This window comes from Anolis sagrei, chromosome 6 (genome assembly GCF_037176765.1).
Source record: "Anolis sagrei isolate rAnoSag1 chromosome 6, rAnoSag1.mat, whole genome shotgun sequence".
Taxonomy (NCBI): domain Eukaryota; kingdom Metazoa; phylum Chordata; class Lepidosauria; order Squamata; family Dactyloidae; genus Anolis; species Anolis sagrei.
Genome location: NC_090026.1, coordinates 30,564,911 through 30,571,749, shown reverse-complemented (window position 1 = coordinate 30,571,749; position 6,839 = coordinate 30,564,911). Strand labels below are relative to the sequence as shown.

The following is a 6,839-nucleotide window of genomic DNA, read 5'->3' as shown; positions in this document are numbered from 1 at the left end:
ATTTTAGTTCTTGAGGACCACTGGTGGTCCACAGACCACAGGCTTTAACATCACTAATCAAAGGATAGATTTTTCTCAGCGTGGATTTTTAAATTGTAGTGGAATACTTCATCAACATGTTTGCCAACTGACGTGCAAAGTGGCACAGAAAAGTGTTCCCAAGCATAATCATAAGAAGGAAGGATACATTAAAGCCCAAAATTGTTGCAATATGAATCATGATTTATTCTGATATTTATTTGATGAAGAGAAAATATAGGCTACATAAAAGAATATCATGTTCTTGGAAGAAGGACATCAGTGGAACAAGAAGAGGATTGCCAGCAAAATCAAAAAGTAGTCAAGATTTGTAGTGGTTACTTTTTTGTGGTCTCCTTGATCTTGTCCATTGAAGATAAGTTCCTGAAAAAAGAAATTCAGGAATCTAGTTGATGCAGTTAGCAGGGGATACCTCAGGATTTCTCATTTCCAGTTTACATTAAGATGCTATTTCTTCCTCACCACAGCACCACTATTGGAAGCTATTGCCTCACTCTGCCTAGTGTTAGGACCAACTTTACTGCTGAGCCTTTTTTTGTCCAGGATAATATAGGACGCTATTTCTTCAATGAATTCTAAGCATAGGAACATACAAGGAACCCCTTGTCAGATGAAACCAAAAATATATCTAGTCCAGAGTCTTTCTCCAGTCAGGAGTGTAAACCAGGTCATAAGCAGCATATAATAATAATAATAATAATAATAATAATAATAATAATATACTACCTGCCAGTAGTATATTATCGTGGGCTCGTAGGCCGCATCTTGGCCTACGAGCCCACGAGGACCTTGAGATCGTCTGGGGAGGCCCTTCTCTCGATCCCGCCTGCATCACAGGCTAGGCTGGCGGGGACGAGGGAGAGGGCCTTCTCGGTGGTGGCCCCCCGGCTGTGGAACACTCTCCCGGCACACATTAGACAGGCGCCCTCCCTTATGTCCTTTCGAAAAAGCCTTAAGACCTGGCTGTTCGAGAGGGCATTTAATTAAGTGCTAAGCAACAAACAATATGGTAATGAGAACTGGAATGGTACAAGGAAGATGAGACTGGCTATGATTCCACTGAGAGACGAAGCGGATTTTTGTGTAGTCTGTATTTGTTGTATAGTTATATGTTGTTGATACTGGCCTTTTTGTAATTGTCTTTTTATGTGTACTGTACACCGCCATGAGTCGCCCGTACGGGCTGAGAATGGCGGTTAATAAGTGCATCAAATAAATAAATAAATAAATAGTAAAGAACTGGTGGGATCATAAAGCTGCAGAGGAAAATGAACACGCAAAAATACTGTGGGACTTTCAAATCCAAACTGACAAAGTTTTGGAACACAATACACCAGACATCACGATGGTGGAAAAGAAAAAAAGTTTGGATTATTGATGTCGCCATACCAGGTGAATTGACGAAAAACAACAGGAAAAACTCAGCCGTTATCAAGACCTTAACATTGAACTGCAAAGACTCTGGCATAAACCAGTACAAATGGTCCCAGTGGTAATCAGCACACTGGGTGCCATGCCAAAAGAGCTCAGCCAGCATTTGGAAACAATAAACATTGACAAAATCATGATCTGTCAATTGCAAAAGGCCACCTTACTTGGATCCGCATGCATCATTCGAAAATACATCACACAGTCCTAGACGCTTGAGAAGTGTTTGACTTGTGATTTTGTGATATGAAATCCAGCATATAGATCTCGTTTGCTGTGACATACTGTGTTTTTGTGTCAGTAAATAATAATAATAATAATAATAATAATAATAATACATGTATTACCCGCCTCTCCCTGCAGCTCCAGTCGGGACACAACATCATTAAAACAAGAGACAAAACATTATACATTTAAAATCTGATAAAATGTAGATTAAAATTCACAACTTAAAATAGACTGGGTAGGCCTGCTGGAAGAGATGGGTCTTCAATTGTGTCTTAAATTCCAATGGCTGATCTAGTTGTTGAATCTCTTCTAGCAGGTCATTCCACAGCCTCGGGCTCGGGATGAAAAGGTCTTCTGAGTTATGGTTGCCAGTTGGGTTTCTGGCTGATTGCAGTAGCTGCCCCTAGAATTTTTGGGCTTGCACAAATCTTGGCCCGGCCTTTTAATTTTTTTTAAATTGCCTTGAACAGGCAGGATTCCAACAGACCTCACTACCTCTGAGGATGCTTGCCATAGATGCAGGCAAAACGTCAGGAGAAATGCCTCTAGAACATGGCCCTGTAGCCCGAAAAAACCCACAAGAACCTAGTGATTCCAGCCATGAAAGCCTTCGACAATACAGGATTACTTTTAATATATGTGTGTTATGGTGACAATTTTTATGCATATTTTGTTTTGTTAATCTTATGGTTATGTTGTTTTTACTTTGTATGTTTTGTGATTTTTACCTAGGAACCGCTCTGAGTCCCCTCGGGGAGATAGAGCGGTATATAAACAAAGATTTGTTATTATTTATTATTATCAACTCCATATCCTGCTCTGAAGTTGGTTTGTAATGGGTCAAGGAAGTGTGTGTCATCCAAGACAGCCTGGAGTTGGAGGGTAACTACTTTCTCAATCACCTTGCCCAAAAAAGGAAGGTTAGACACTGGCCCAGGATGGCTTGGGATAGAACACATAAGAATTAAATGGCTGCAATTTTTTTCATGTCAGAAAAAACTGCAAGTCGCTTGTGGTGAGAGAATTGGCCATCTGTAAGGAGGACGTTGCAAAGGGGATGTTTGATGTTTTACCATCTTTGTGGGAGGCTTCTCTCATGTTCCCCCATGGGGAGCTGGAGCTGACAGAGGGAGCTCAAACCACTCTTCCTAGATTTGAACCACTGACCTATTGGTCAGCAGTCCTGCCAGCACAAGGGCTTAACCCATTGCACCACCAGGGGCTCCAATGGCTGCAGTGACACATAAGAAAGAGCTAGGAATCCATAGTTTGCCCCTTGGCAGTTTGAGGTATATGTAGAATTTAGATGTAGAAAACATCCTGGAACAAGTATTTGATACACTTGGAGTGATCCATTTCACACACAGAGAGAAATTGGATGCTTTCGGTGTTCAACACTGAAACATAAACACCGATCCAGCACAAACTATCCAAAGAATGAAACTTACTTTTCATGTGTAGCAGTCCAAATTAGCATCTGGATCTCCACACCCTTTCTGATCGCTGGATCGTTTACCATATCTGGGCAAAGATGAACACAGACTTTTCAAATAGGATCCTGACTTTGACCAGCATATAACATATATATATCAACCTATAATGGTGCCTTTAAAAAAATCTTCTTAGTATACATTTTGAGCAAGTAGAGTCCAGTCATAAAAAGCCTTTCACACATTTGTAAGTGGAACTATTTTATAGGGGTGTCCCCCCCCCCCCCCCCCCCCGTGGCTCTTATAGACTCTGAAATAATGTCCAAGGAGAAGTGTGTTTATTTCTGAAAATATAAGTTTTTTTCCCCTTGGGAGGTACATCTCTAATCTGTGCTAGTGTTGAGATTTGTAGGACATTTGCCCCAGAGTTTGGGAAAGTGACCATTGGCCATGTTGGCAGTTAAAATGGAATACTAGTGCAATAACAGTGTAGTGTGATCAAGCCAATAAACTGTAGACATTTGAATATAAAAATGTGCTGATAATTACCAATTGCACATTTCTACCCATAAAAAACCCAAACTCAAATTCTTGTGCATCTCTAGTTGCAGGACATCATAATGCTCTCAGAGAAAGGGGAGACCTAGAAACCGAGAAATCCATTCCACTGACCTGAGCCGGTTGGCTGAGTTGAGAAATTGCTGGACTTCATTGTAAAACTGCACCAGTTCATCCACTGAAGCACCTTCACCAGGGAATTTAGGGGCAATGTGTGCATCCACACCCTCAAAATGGCCGAGAAACACACCCAGACAGCAAAGGAGAGTGACTACAGTAAGCCAGCGTTTATGCAGAGTGTTCATCTGTAAACCAAAAGGAAGGAAAGAGACAAGTGGGAAAAGCCATCCTGAATGACTACTATAGCTGCAGCCTATACACATGTCTCTAAAGAGTAAATTCCTTTCCAAAACCATAAACAAGAGAGTATTGTTTCTCAATGGACACGTATAGTGTTACATGTGTTACATACTAGACTTGATTGATCCAAAAATAATGATTCAAAACTCATTTCAGATGTAGAGGGTGCTGGTGGTTCGATTCTAAAGTCACTTCTGAATTTCTAAAAAAAAATTCAAAAATTTCAGAAACTTCAGAAACTTCCTAATCCCTTCGTTAATGGCAGACACGCATGCGCAGTAGGATAACAACAGCACTGGCACTGGGGAAGTTCTGGGAGATCCTCCTACCCTCATTTTTATACCAATCCCGATGAAACTTGCTACAGTGGTAGAACACGTGTACCACTGTTAGCTCACCAAATTTCATAACCTTTGACTTATCCATGGGTTTTTGGCGAATTTTCCAAGGTTTTATAAAAAAACATTTTTAATAATAAAGAAAATCTATTCCTGTTTGAAAATGTTATTTCCTGTTTCATTAGGTGGTCTTTACTTTGAAGGTAGTTGTTCTACTCCAGAAACTTTGTTAGACAAAGACTGCTATAGACAGCTATAGTATTTTTGGGTCCTTCAGCCATTTTGGCTAATGAGCAGCTGGGCAGTGTGGGAAATGTAGTTTTACAGCAGGGCCTATTGCAATCTCTACCATTGAGGGCCTGGCCTTCACAAACTACAACAATGGCTGTGCTTATCCACGCCCACCTCATCCCTCTTTGCGTCACCCAGGGAGTGATAGCATGAGAGTTTAAAACTTTTTCAGCTTTACCAAAGTTGTTTAATGGTTGTAAAAATCAAAATAACCTTGGAAGACATCTGAACATTATGGAATATTTCTGGAAAAAAGGGTAAATGGTTCAAATTTGGATTCCCCCTTCTCCCCCCCCCCCCCCACCTTTCTTGCATGGTTCAAAACTGCTTCAGAAGCTCAAATTCCTGTTTTCTTCCGATTTCAGGCTCTTCCGAATGTACCTATCCAACTCTAATATATACACTTTGGTCTAGCCTTAGAATCCTTCAATCAAAATTTTCCTCACACTGACCATTATGCACTATATAATTAACACAGTTTATGTCATGGAATCCTGGGATTTGTAGTTTGGTGAATACCGTTAAATCATACCAAAGCAGCACTCTTGGGCAAAGAAAGCTAAAGAGCTAGTAAAACAAGAATTCCCTTGATTCCTTAATGCTGAGTCATGTCAATTAAAGTTCTGTCAAACTGCATTAATTCTACAGTATAGATACCCCCCTCTTGAAAAGGAATAAGATCCTCTCTTATTATGCATTGAATTTTCTGCCAAGCTACTTTTCTGCTCATTAAAGACTCAAAGAAGCAGCAAAGATACATATCTTGTCCTATCTATAGGCTCATCGGCACTGTAATGAGCCAATGCATAAGGATTCAAAGAGGGCAAGGTTATCTGCACATGTCATGTTACATAACTTCCGAACGTAATAATTCTGAATGGTTACTCTGTTACTGGGGAACAGACTCCACTTTGTCCTTTAATTTTAAAGGATCTATCCAAGGTGCTGAGCTATTTGGGAGAACAGCATCTAGAATCTTGGCCACCTCCTTGCCACAGTTGTGACAACATAATGTTTCTGAAGCGGTTACAGATCCATAACTTAAGTCAGAAATTTCTAACTGTAATACATAACATGCCTTTTTTTTGCTACTGTTATGCCACAGCAATTTGGAGATGCAACTATAAGAAGATAGATTACCCATGGAAATGGGAAGAAGAAAATGCAGTGCCCTGCTCTGGAAATACAGTCGTGCTAAAAAGATTACTGTTAGAGCACATAAAACCTTACTCACTGCCTTCCTTTCTCCCCAAACCATGGAAGCTGGTAATGCCTTGGATTGCAATGTCCACCACCAAAGATACCTCCCTAGAGGAAAAAACCGAGGTTATTTTCTCCCTCTCGGCAATTGAATGCCCAGTTGTTTTTTTTACCTTGAGACTCTTGGAAGATGGAGACCGAAAAAGCACTGTAGGTATTCTTCAAGGCTTTATCTCTGTGTCTTTCTATGGAAGATTCTGGGGCATTTTTATACCTATTGCCGCCTCCTCCTCCTCTTCCCCCTTTGCCACCTGTGCACAACTTATGGTGGACACACTGATAAACCTACACAATCTCCAAGTTCACTTCCTCCCCTTGACAGCTCAACATTTCCCTTTGGAAACATTAGGCTGGCAAGGACTGGTTTCCATTTGGGATGAGGTGTAGGTGGGAGTTAAATGTGAGTGATTAATGACTTATTCGTTTGTTTTCTGTCATCCTCTCAAGACAAAAAGGACAGAGGCCTTGTAACCAGCTTCCAGCTAAAACAAGCAACAAGTGTGTGGCATCCACTCAAGGACATATGACCGGAATCCTGTTGGTGACCACTCAGGCAATCTTTGAAGGTTGTTGAGACAGAAATATTCAGCACCAACCCTTTACTTTCCAGTTGGTTAGGAATCCCATGATCATTTGGGGGGGGGGGGGGCTCTCTGGTTGAAGGTGGCCAGGCAGCATCTATCTGTATTCTTGCAGACATAATCAAAGAAGCAACCATTGCCCTGGGCCCCTAGAAGATTATTTTGTCTTTGAACATTTAACTGTAGCAATATAGCCAGGTCATAGAATCACAGAATCATAGAGTTGAAAGAGACCTTGTGGGCCATCCTGTCCAACCCCCTGCCAAAAAGCAGGAAAATCGCATTCAAAGCACCCCCAACAGATGGCCATCCAGCCTCTGTTTAAA

The 6,839-nt window shown here is 41.0% G+C and overlaps 1 long non-coding RNA gene across 1 annotated transcript; it reads right to left on the bottom strand.

Annotated features, from left to right (window-relative positions):
* Positions 1–239: 239 nt before the first annotated feature.
* LOC132779438 (uncharacterized) lies at positions 240–6,100 on the bottom strand. The gene is made up of 4 exons (XR_009631799.2): positions 6,046–6,100; positions 3,798–3,988; positions 3,144–3,216; positions 240–402 (listed from the first exon to the last, which is right to left on the bottom strand). It is a non-coding gene; the product is annotated as an uncharacterized lncRNA (long non-coding RNA).
* Positions 6,101–6,839: the final 739 nt, after the last annotated feature.